This window comes from Protopterus annectens, chromosome 4.part1 (genome assembly GCF_019279795.1).
Source record: "Protopterus annectens isolate FY-2018-M chromosome 4.part1, PAN1.0, whole genome shotgun sequence".
Classification (NCBI taxonomy): domain Eukaryota; kingdom Metazoa; phylum Chordata; order Ceratodontiformes; family Protopteridae; genus Protopterus; species Protopterus annectens.
The window spans coordinates 468,939,070-468,951,275 of record NC_056734.1 but is presented as its reverse complement, the minus strand read 5'-3'; the positions used below and the strand labels follow the sequence as shown (position 1 = coordinate 468,951,275).

Here is a 12,206-nt window from a genome sequence, read left to right as displayed (position 1 = left end):
GATGAAAGAAAAATATTTGTACAAGAAAAATTGTCAGAAGCTTCCAATAAAAATTTGTGTTCATTAGTCCAACAGATTTATGAAAAACATTATATACACCAAGAAACCTTGGCCTGTTTGGAAAAAGAAGTGACTGAGGAAGTGCAAAAATACATAGAACAAAATCTAGATATATTTGAAAAGTATAAAAAGAAATATGGACATGAGAAAGAAAGATCTGATATGGTACAATATTTATTAAAGGGGAAAGCCAAATTAATCAATACAAAAAAAAAAAAAAAGAGAGAGAGTCCCAAAGATATCCAAAGAGCCAAAGAGAAATACAGGCAAAGGCATCCAGATATGGAAAATTTTACAATAAAAAAAAATAAGATCACAATGAGGGACTGTAGAACAGAAAATTATTAACACAGACATTTAAAAAAATAGAAGTTGAAGTTATGGAATGCCTGCAAAGTGAAGGTAGAATTCTAACAGTTTTTTTCGGGTTCAGGCACCTAGGCAGCGAGACATTTCCCTGTGGTACATTTGACTGGGGACACATGCCTGAAGTAACATTCAGCTGCAGAGAAATATGGCTGTTTGCAAATTCCCTGTGGGCAAGCAGAAGCATACACTGCCATGCCCGCAACTTCAGTAACCAAATGCATATGGGGAAAACAATGTCCATAGTCCCCACAGGAACATGAGACAGTTGGCAATATGGCAGGCATCATCAACAGGCTGGCCAGAGGGCATGTCAGTGGCAGTAGAAATGCAGTGCACAATGGGCAGTGCCTTTATAATTGGAGTGTGTGGACCACTACCCCTTCACAGTTTCTAGGGAACATTAGCTAAAACACATACTTGAGCATAAATGTGACTACAGTATCCTGCAGGATTTCCTCCATGCTGTAGCACACTTCTACATGCTGGAGTTACATAAGTATGTACAGTACACTGAGCACAACACTCGTTACTGCTTTTGCCACAATTCATTTGGTTATTAAAGCTGTGAGCATGGCAGGGTGTGCTTCTCTTTGCCCACAGGAAATTTGCAAACAGCCATATTTCTCTGCAGCTGAATGTCACTTCAGCCATGTGTCCCCAGTCAAATGTACCACAGGGAACTGTCTCACTGGCTAGGCGCCTGAACCCGTTTTTTTCACGGCATGATGGAACAAGTCCCCCAAGTAAGGAGAAGCAGAGGCACAGGAGACATCTGAAGAAGAAATACAGACATGGGAAAGAAAAATAGATTTAACATGGAGCTAATTTTATGTAAAGGAGAGCACAAAACTAATCAATGCAAAAAGAGCAACACCAAAGATATTTGAAGAGAATTATAGGCAAAGGCATCTGGGTATGGAACATTTTACAATACAAAAAATAAGAAAACAAAGAGGAAAAGTAGAAAAGAAGATTAGTAATGGAGAGGTTAAAGAAACAGAAATAGAGGTTATGGATTACCTGCGAATTGACTGGTTTTGTGAAAAAATTTAACTCTGATAACATCACAACAGGATGGAGCAAAAGATCCCCAAATTAAGGAGAAACCAGTGAAGCAGAAAACATCTGATCAGTTGCCATATGAATATACTTTCCATAGGTAAACAGTGTGAAAAATCAATTGGAATAACGCAGCAAGGGAAGGAAAAAGACACTGTGGTGACTCTGATGCAGTCAATGACATGGAGTGATGGCACAGCGAGTTCCCATGTGAAGGAGCAGCAGATGACACAGGATGAAACTGAAGAGAATATGGTACAGGAAGATGCTCTGGGGCTTCCTATAGAATGCCTGCAGGAAATGGACAACAAAGAATGTGCCCTCAGTTTAGAAGAAAATTATCTGAGTGAAGAGTTTTTTCATTTAATAGAGATGGACAAACATATTAAGATCAATGAAAGAAATAAACTACAGAACGTCAATAAAACTTCAAAAAGTTAGAAGATTTATAAAACAAATGAACATAATAATTAGGAGTGTTCCAAGAGATTCATGATATATTTAAGAAGTAAATAGAATATATTACTGTGTAGCAAAATTAATAAAAGATAGTCTCACCACAAAAACACAAGGTAGTAAGGGAAAAGAAGGGTAGAAATTAAATACCATCATGAAAGTACTGAATGGAAGAAACTATAAAGCAATTAAGACAAAAACTGTCACTTAGAAGAGTATAGAAGAGGGAACAGATCAACAAAAATACCCAGAAAGATAGACATGATAAAAGGAATGTGTAACATCAGAACAGATCAGGATCTGTTGTGCACTATCACAAATAATAAACTAAACAAATCAGCACAGGCAAAAAAACTTAGGAGATATGCAGAAAAATATAAAGGAAAATACAAAATAAGTAAGTTATTGTTGACTCAAAAATGTTTTATAGAGAATTAGGAACCAAGGTAAAAGGAATGGAAAGACCACCAAAAAAAAAAAAATAGATATATTTTGGAGAAATATGTATGAAGATCATGTGAAACATAACAAAGATGCTGAATGGATAAAATAAGTAAAAGAAAGAATAGGAAGTTCAAATGTACATGATATGAAATGGGATGAAGTAACAGCCAGACAGACTGAAACACGGTTAAGAAAAGCTTATATTTGGAAAACCCCAGGCCCAGATACAGTACCTTACTTCTGGCTAAAATATTAATGTCTTTACATGAAGATTTAACAATAAGTAAGAACTATTTACAAGCACCCCCTATACAGACAACAACCTGGTTAACAACAGGAAAAACAATACTCCTACTTAAAGTGAACCTACAAGCTATCCTAAAAACTATAGACCAATAACCTCCCTTCCAACAATGTACAAACTGTCCACTGGAACTGATATCAACAGGAGATTATAGTAATTTAGAAGAAAACTCAGTGATAGCATAGAACAATGGGTAACAAAACAAAATCATATGGAACAAATGATCTTTTGTTGTTAAATAACATCATAACAGAACTGTAAAAAGAGGAAGAATCTATGTATAGCATTGATAGACTAAAACATTTTACAATAGTCAGTATTCATGGATAAAAGAGTGCTTAAAATGTATAAGATGCACACTGCACTGCCTGATTATATTATAGCCATACTGAAACAGTGGCAAACCATTTTGCAGTTAAGCTATGATAGAGGACAAATTGTTGTTCCGGGGATGAAAGTTCAAAGGGGGATATTCCAGGGTAAGTCTTTGTCACCACTGCTATTTTATCTTGCCCTTAACCTATTAAGATTAGGTCATGGCTGCAAATTTGCTTCCAGAAAACAACAAAGTGCAAAGACTTTTCATCTTCTTTTGTGGATGATTTAAAACTGTATAGTTCACCAGAGGAGGAATTCAAAGCACAACTGAAATTGGTCAAACGTTTTTCAGATAATTAGGGTGGCTGGATCTCCCCACCATCTCTCATTCACCCAACTAACTACTGTGCACAAAATAATCTACAGACCCACAGACTGTCCTGCTCTCTCAACTCTGCTTGCCAAATACCGTTCCAGCAGGCATCTAAGATCTGAAAATCATCTACTTCTAAAAGTAGATAAGCCTGTCAACTCCTCTATGCCTTCACTGTCGCCAAACTATGGAACTCACTTCCGCCTTCTATAAGAAACACAGGCAGCACCACCACCTTCAAACAAATGCTGAAAAATCATCTCAGCTCTTCCTGGCTATGTTCCTGCTCTATAACCTAACCTCTTCACTCTCCTTATACGATTACTAAACTCCTATGTCTTTTGCTACTAGTGACTGATGATATTTTCTCCATATTTATTTTTATCTTCACTTGTTGATACTGGTACAATAATACTGATCTCTGTTTATACCACTCTGATTGAATTCATTGAATTCTGCTTTAATGTATATTTTCTGTATATATTGTTGTAATCAAACAAACTAGATTCCTGCTTTTATGTATATATTCTGTATATGTTAGTATATTTACTATCTGTAACACTGTTTCTGCTTCTGTACTAATTAATGTTTATATTTTTTCTGTATCTAGTTGGAGCTCTTCTCCCCGGGCCTCCACTGAAAAATGGGCTCTTTTAGGCCCAGTGGACTTATCCTGGTAAACAAATGCAATAAATAAATAAATAAATATAAGAATATCATTTGGTCTTGATAAATTTGCAATAGCAACCTTTAAAGCAGGAAAACTGCAGCACCAAGGAAAGATCAGTCTGGGATGGGAATATGATATAAAAGAACTTGAGCAAGAAGATGTGCATAAATATTTGGGAATTGATAAGGATCAGCAATAAAACATGAACAAATGTGAGTAAAATTTAGTAAGCAATATTTTAGAAGACTAAAAATAATACTGAAAACAGCACTGACATCTAGGAACAAGTTCCATGCTATAAACCAATTTGCTCTTCCTGTACTAAATTACATTGTTGGAGTAATTAACTGGCCTCAAAAGGTGTTGGATTGGTTAGACAGGAAAACAAGAAGGATGCTTTATGATTATCAAATGATTTATAAAAATCAGTGTATACCAAGATTATATATTTCCCATTCTGAAGGAGGTATGGGCCCTCTCGAAATTGATTACATGTACAGACCTGCAATTGTTAGACTGCATACATATCTGCTGACCTCAAAAGACCCAACCATAGTGAAAGTTTTAAAACATGAGGAAAATAAGTCTTAAGATGACCTCCCTGCTTAGTTTAGCAGAATCATATCTGTGTCAAGCTGGAATGGAAATCAAACCAGAAGTAGATAAAAATCAGGAAGCAACTGAGTGTGCCAAAAAAGAAAATAAGGAATATAAGTTGAATGATCACATGAGAAGGCAAGAAATGTGGAAAATGCATAAATATAGTTGCAAGTACAGAGAACTCTTGGAACAACCTCATGTTGATCAGGATCAAAACCAGGAATGGTTAAGGAGAGGTGAATTTAAACCAAAAGACAAAAGGTTAATATCAGCAGACCAAGATAGTGGACTACATACACATTGGTTTACAAAGTCTATTGAACATGTGAGAGAAACTGACAAATGTCTGTTTTGTAAAATTGAATTAAAAACAGTCTTGATGCTAGTTGTGATATACCACTGGCACAAGGACTGTATACTGAAAGGCATAATAATGTGGCAAGACTGTTGCACTGAGGATTGTCCAAACATTATAATACTGAGATATCTAAAAAACACTGGAAACAAGAGCCACAAGGCATTATAGAAAAGGATGAAGTTTATATCACATGGGATCACACATTACCAACAGTGCAAAAATAGATGAAAGAAAACCAGATATAGTAGTTCATGAAAAGAAGACAAAAGTAGCAATGATCATTGAAATTCCAACACCTGGTGACTACAGCGTCTTATACACAGAGAGACACAAAGTCATAAAATACCAGGATTTGAAAAAAATCAAAAACAAGGGCAATGTGGAAAAAGGATACCCAGGCAGTTCCAATAGTAGGAGGATCAAGGGGTTTTATAAAAAAGTATGTGCAATCATATTTAGAAATGTCACTGACACATGTAAGTCCATATGAATTGCAGGAGTCATTACTATGCACATTGTGGGTGCTGCAAAGAGCACTTCTGGCTAACATCAAAGGTGGAAACAATACTAATTTCATGAACATTAATCATACTTTGACTTAAGAATTGGATCCATTCCCATCATGATATCAGAAACCCAAAAGACTAGGAGAAATTAAAAAGAAAAAAAAAGATTCTATAGGAACAAGAAGTGTAATAATTGGTTCTCTGGGAGAGAAGTTGATGCATGACATAAACTACAAAATTATATTAAAACATGCACCACTTTAGATATTTTAAGAAAAGCCTGGACACTTATTAAGCCTGTGCTTGTAATATTTACATGTATGTATGTATGTATGTATGACCCATGGCAAGAGAGAGAGAGATAGAGAGAGACAGGTAAGATTTCAAGCACTCGTGTATGTCATAAAAAACATTTTGCATGAAAGCTGTCATCAGAGCACTCTTCCAATTAAATGTAAACCCTTATATAACTCATTGGATAACAAGTTGGACCATGAATTGTAAATTAGGATAGGTGGCTCTACATCCTCTAAACAACCTGACACTAGTCATGTACCACTTTAATACTAATTAAAACATGACTCCAGACATAACACTGTCCAGGTATATTTCATAGGTCATTATTGTACCTCTACGTTAACAATCTATTTAACTTTTCTAAAACAAGTAATTGAGTATCTGTAATTCGCTGGCTTCATTAACAATAGCAGTAACAGTAATACTTGACAACTTCATATTTATTACTATAATACGGCAACCTGAAGCACTACCTATATAAACTTTGATGTAAGACTGTCAGACCAGGTTTCTTAAGCCAAATCACAATAATCTCTTGAAATACCTACAATGAGAAAGGGATCATTTTTTGATAAATCATGGAACAAGCAGAGTTCAATAAGAAGCACCTAAGTAGCCAAATAAAGTGTGGGATCAATGAATTCAAATCAGTTCTCAGTGCCAGACATCTGTGCCTGCACTAAAACAATCCCTCCATTTGTTCTCTTTGCATTGTGTAATACGGAAATAAATAGATATCCATTTATAAAATGGAAATGTATATTATCAGTATGTAAATAGAGCTACCACTGAATACATGGAAACAAATATGTCTCTTTAAAAAATTCCCATAGTCAATAAATTAATAGTTGTTAGTAAATATAAACAGCCGCACCAATATTTCTTTCCTTCTTGTCTGAAATGTTTAAACTGTATTTAAATAAATAATATTCAGTAAAGTAATACTTACATACAGGCAGTTCAACTGCCAGTTAGCTATATTTACTGAGAGATATATATTGAAGAAGAGGGCTCATATACCACTAAAATACACAGTGTTATGGGCATGGTGTGGAAAGCTATGCATTACACATAATATATTTTACAATGACTGGGCATTAATATTCAAAAACGAGCAAGCTGATTGGCCAGCCCAACCAGCATGCCCATTGTAAATCTGAGGATATACTAACGGAAAAAGGTCCGGTCGCCCAGAATTTTTCCCATTAGTATATCCGTATTTTTTTTTTTTTTTTACTTTTCCTTCCTTTTTTGCACAAAAAAAAACAAAAAATGGAAGACCTGAAATGAATGAGGGAGATGGCACAGACAAAAATAAGAGGATAATCTGGTATGTTCTGCAAAACTAAAGAAACTTACCTGATTATCATTTTATTTTGTCTGTCCCGACTCTCCCAAATGTAAAAAGTCTTCCAATTTCTTTTTTTATTTTCAATTAAACAAACAAAAAAAAAAGCAAGAGAGATCTTCCTTTTTCCATTGCTACCTCTGCACAACACTGATATACTGCATACACATGGGAACACAAGTCCCATGCGCATGCGCAGTACATCAGAAAAAGCCCCATGATACCAGAAAAACGTGGAAGGGCAGCATGGAAGTATTATACAAAGACATTATTTAAGAAAAGTAAGCATTTTTTTCTTAAATAATGTCATTGTATAATAGCAATAACTGACTTCGCCCTCGTGATTAAATCACACCAACCATCGGTAAATCTTCAATATGAAACACTGACATCATCGGTTATTGCTTAATTCTAACACTGCAAAAGCTACCATGGCTGCATTCTATATCTCAGAGAGGTGAAGCAGATATTTTCTGTCATACTGAGGAATATAAGAAGCTGTTCTAGCCCATGAGCATTGATATTTGCAAAACTTGGTGTGTGAATGGCTAGGCTGAAAAGGCTCTAAGGTCATTCACCTATTAACCTCATATGAGCTTATGATCCTATACTTTTCTGTTTTTTGGGAAAAAAGTCTCTTAAATACGTTAAAGGATATGGTAACAAAATTGATGACTAATTTATTATAGAGAAGACCATTTGGTAGGAAGATTTTCATTTAGAGAAAAAAGGGAGGTGGTCTGATCAAGAACTCAGGAGGAAGGGTGGGTGAGTGATAACTGAGCTAAGAATTAATAATGATTATATAAGATATCATTGTTGGAATGTGGATGAATACTTCACTTCTACATTTAAAACTTCAGCTATCCATTTTCTTTTCATCACATTTATTCTGCACTTACATTTCTTTTGTTTATAATAAACAGTTTTTCTCTATATACATTGCACCCATGAATTGATTAGTTCACTAAATATATCTTCCTCAAACCAACTTTGGCAACATAACTCTGATGTCTGTATTTCTAGTATGGTTTCAGCTTATTAAATTTATTCAGACTGAGAAGTGTCCATGCAGAATTAGAAACCTAGGATAACCTGTCACCTGCTAACACTAGCCAGTCTTTACCCTCATACTTGTAAGGAATGTTCAGCCTAACCATAACCTCAACAAACACAAAGAATAATACTGATGTGGATTTATTGTAAAAAGATTGGCTGATGCACTTTTCTTTGAATCTGTGTCAAACATACAAGACTAATTGCACTTTCCCATTGCTAAATCATCATCTGTTAAAAACATTATTAAATAGAAGAAGAAACAATGAAATTTATAATAAAATACTTCTACACAAATGAAAATTATGTAATCTGAATGAAATCAAAATAAAATGTCATGTTTACCGATAAGACATGAAATGCAACAAAGCCTTTCTTGACCTGTCACAGACAGGAAATAAGGCTGCAATCACAACCTAGAAGGTCCTTGTTCAGTTAGTGACTTGGGATCTAGAAGTGCCAAGCATGGAGTGCGGCAGTTAGAAACTGATATCAGCACACATATCCTGGTGGATGTAGGTGTTCAATTCCATAACTTTACTGCCATGTATTGGTGTATCAACAATATGGCAAGGAGAGCAGAATGGGCTGGAGTGAAAATAGCATGAAACCAGGTAAGTCTGGGGACTTGGAATGCACCTTTGAAAGCAATTACTCTTGATATCACAACCACCAGGAGGATGGAAACATTTACCCAAAAGAAAACAACAGAAAGCAAAACAAAAAACTGCTAAAATTCATCTATGGGACTTCAGAAATTGATGTTTCATGGCCAAGTGTGGTGAAAGACCAAAAAAATAAAAAAATATAAGAAAGGCTCAGATATTCAACTATATCAGTAACCATGTGTGCAACATATGACTATTTAATATGAATTAGTGCAACCATTAAGCAAATACTTCAACTTGATTGAAGATATTCAAACGGTAAGTAAATGTCAATATTTCCTAAAGTAACATTTGACAGAACATAATTCTGATGACTGCCTTTCTACCTTTCAATCCATTGGTCTGTATAAATAGACTGATAAACAGAGACAATTAGATAAACAAACACAGCTATACATGTAAACAAATGTAATTACGTTGATAAAAACTAACATAGAAAAATATGCCGCTAATTTCCAATTGCATTCTCTATGTTTTAAAAAACATGTGAAGCAAGACTCCTAATGTTCTTTTCCTCACCTGATGTTAGAACTGTGATAGCTATAGAGGTTTGCTCTTCAGCTGAAGTTGTGGTTCTCTCTGGTACCTGACTTGTCACAGTTGCTGTTTCTGAGGAAATAAGTTGTTTTATTTATTAAAGTGCATTTAAAATTGTGGCTAACACATTACATTTCTAATTTGTGGTCATCCCTATATCCTTAATCTATGTCACATCTTCCCAGATGTAAGCTTTACATCATGAATGCATATCACACCTACCAAACTATAAGTTCTAAAATATAGTTCATGATTTCCTTTTAACAGAGGTGTGACACAAGAAGCAATCATCCAGGAAGAGTTTTTTTAAAACTCCACTAAATGTGCACTCTAAATAATTAATACATATGCTTATGATTAGGGCTATCTTGAGATTTCAAAAGTGTTTTAATATCATCTAGCTGGGCAGATTACAAATGGTTATTTGTATTTTTTGTTTTATTATGAAAGAATCTAATAAATTAGTTTGAGTCATCAGTGTCCCCATGCAAAATGTGAATCAGCCATTAACCTTAACAGCAGTCCTACTCAGAAACAAAACTGCGCAATATAATTTAAAAATTTTACACTGATTCACAATAGCTAATTAAAAATGCAGTAACCACAGACACATCAAATCCCTTTGATAAATGTGCCAATACAGACCTACAACTAAGTGGACCAAATTTCTAAATGTATTAATGAGTTTTGCTGAGGGTACAGAATTTTTAATCAATCAACTTTCACATTACTAGAGTTTGTTTTTGTTTCTTAATACTCATTCATAAGCGACCAAAGAATGAATATTAAATATGTAGTCAGAAATCAATTCCTAAACACTGGGCCTTTATAGTTTTGAATGCAGTGGTAGGGGATGACATTACTGGTTGTCTTTATAGCTGCTTTTTTATTAGTTCTTTCACTTTAGTGACTCTGGTTAGAGTGGTACGTGGTGTTCCACAAAGCACTGCACAACACTGTATACAACAGAAGCAAGCGTGTTCATGTTTCTATTCTCTCATAGGAACCTTTGTTAACTCAACCTCCCAGTTATATCGGTATAAACCACGTAGTTAAGCAGCAGTATATCATTGTATGCTTAAAGCCAGTCTCATGGCCTGTCAAATCTATTATCTACTATCTAACTGGGGGTGCTTTCAAAACCAAATATTCTATATCCACACTTACTAGTATACCCCAAATTGATAGGTGAAGTATGAGCTTAAACACTTCCCTTAGTAGCTGCAGGAAGAGATTCTGGTTTAACCTAAGTGACACGTTGCTCTTCATCTTTAGACCCAAATTGTTTTTAGACAGGTAATACTCCAGCAAAGCAACTCCAAACATCAAAGGAGTTATTCTTCCCTTTAGTGATATTAGCAAGCCTCTGTAACCATGGATTTGCACTTTCAAACTGTCTCTGTAGTCAGCTTGGTAGAAATGGGCAGTTTGAGACAATGTAGCATTTGCCTTTTTTGTTGACTACCCTATATCATGTAAACAAACAGATGTGTGTGAAATGAAGTTATATAACATTACTTGAGACAACGCTTTTACATAAAGGCACTGTAAACAAGAATCAGGTTGCCAGGTTGACACAACCCTCACACAAGTCAGACTAAACACATAACCCAAGGTTCAATATCCTTGTCGTCCAAGACTCCATAGTGAGACACAACCAAGCACCACTCACCAGGCTGCGTAAGGAGACTGACATGGTCAGCTGCCTATCATGTGCCAGGATATGCTACATCACATATGTACTCATGTCACTGCAACACAACAACGTGATAAAGTAAATTATGAGAGTTATACTTCTGTGGACCATATAAAGACAAGCATGATGGAGGTCTTGGAATATGTGTACAAAACAGGTATGAACCTAGCTTTGAGCAGCATTGTACCATCACAAAGAAAGATGCTGCAATAAAAACAAAAGATTATTGACATGAACAATTGGCTTAGCTTTTGGTGTCATTCTAATGGATTACAATATATATCTGCCAGGGAAGAGAAGGTAAACAGTCCAAGCTGCTTTGTTATAGATGATCTGCATCTATACCTACAAAACGTTCATATATTGTCTAAACTGTTGTTTTCCTCATAAGGGCTTTTTTAAATTATGTCAGTTATATAAGGCTTCCAGCATAACAAAACAGAATCCAGCTAACATAATAAAACTATTGCACAAAGCTTGAAGCCTAAACAGAAAACTTTGCTCACTACAATTACTCCTTACCCTGGAAAACATTGATATGTGTATAATTATAGAGACTTCATTCAAGAACAATGACAGCACTCCGTCAATGCAAGGTTTCAATTCCTACCACACAGTCAGGCCCACCACATTAGATAAAGGCACTAAAGACAGTGGTGTCTCCATATTCTTAAGAAAATTTCACTTCCAGGCTCATTATACAAGATAATGACTTGTAACTCCTCCATATCTAACTTGCTTTTAACAAAACCAAAATGAAAATAAGTTGAAGTGGTGATATCATTCCAGTAAAAAGCCTTTAATAGATCCACATTTAAACCATTCAGAGTAGAGAAGCATAACACATTGAACATTCTCATCACTAAACTGGACTTCATCAGAATGTAAAAAAGGCTATTAAATCACTGAATAAATACTTGTGCAAGAAGTCCTTTTCACCATCCTATTAGGTAGCAAATCAGAAATGTAATTGAGTTAATTAAAAACCAGTTAAAGTTATAAAAAACATACAGCAGAGATTCTTAAAGTAATCTGTGCCCAAACAACACAAAACATAAAAGAATGTATATATAACAACATAAAAAGA

At 35.0% G+C, this 12,206-nt stretch overlaps 1 long non-coding RNA gene across 1 annotated transcript in view; it reads right to left on the bottom strand.

Moving 5' to 3' along the window:
* Positions 1-9,492, bottom strand: part of LOC122801379 — a 30,224-nt gene extending 20,732 nt beyond the window's left edge. Inside the window, exon 1 of the long non-coding RNA XR_006364699.1 lies at positions 9,406-9,492. This is a non-coding gene — a long non-coding RNA (uncharacterized LOC122801379). The remainder of the gene's footprint in view (positions 1-9,405) is intronic.
* Positions 9,493-12,206: the final 2,714 nt, after the last annotated feature.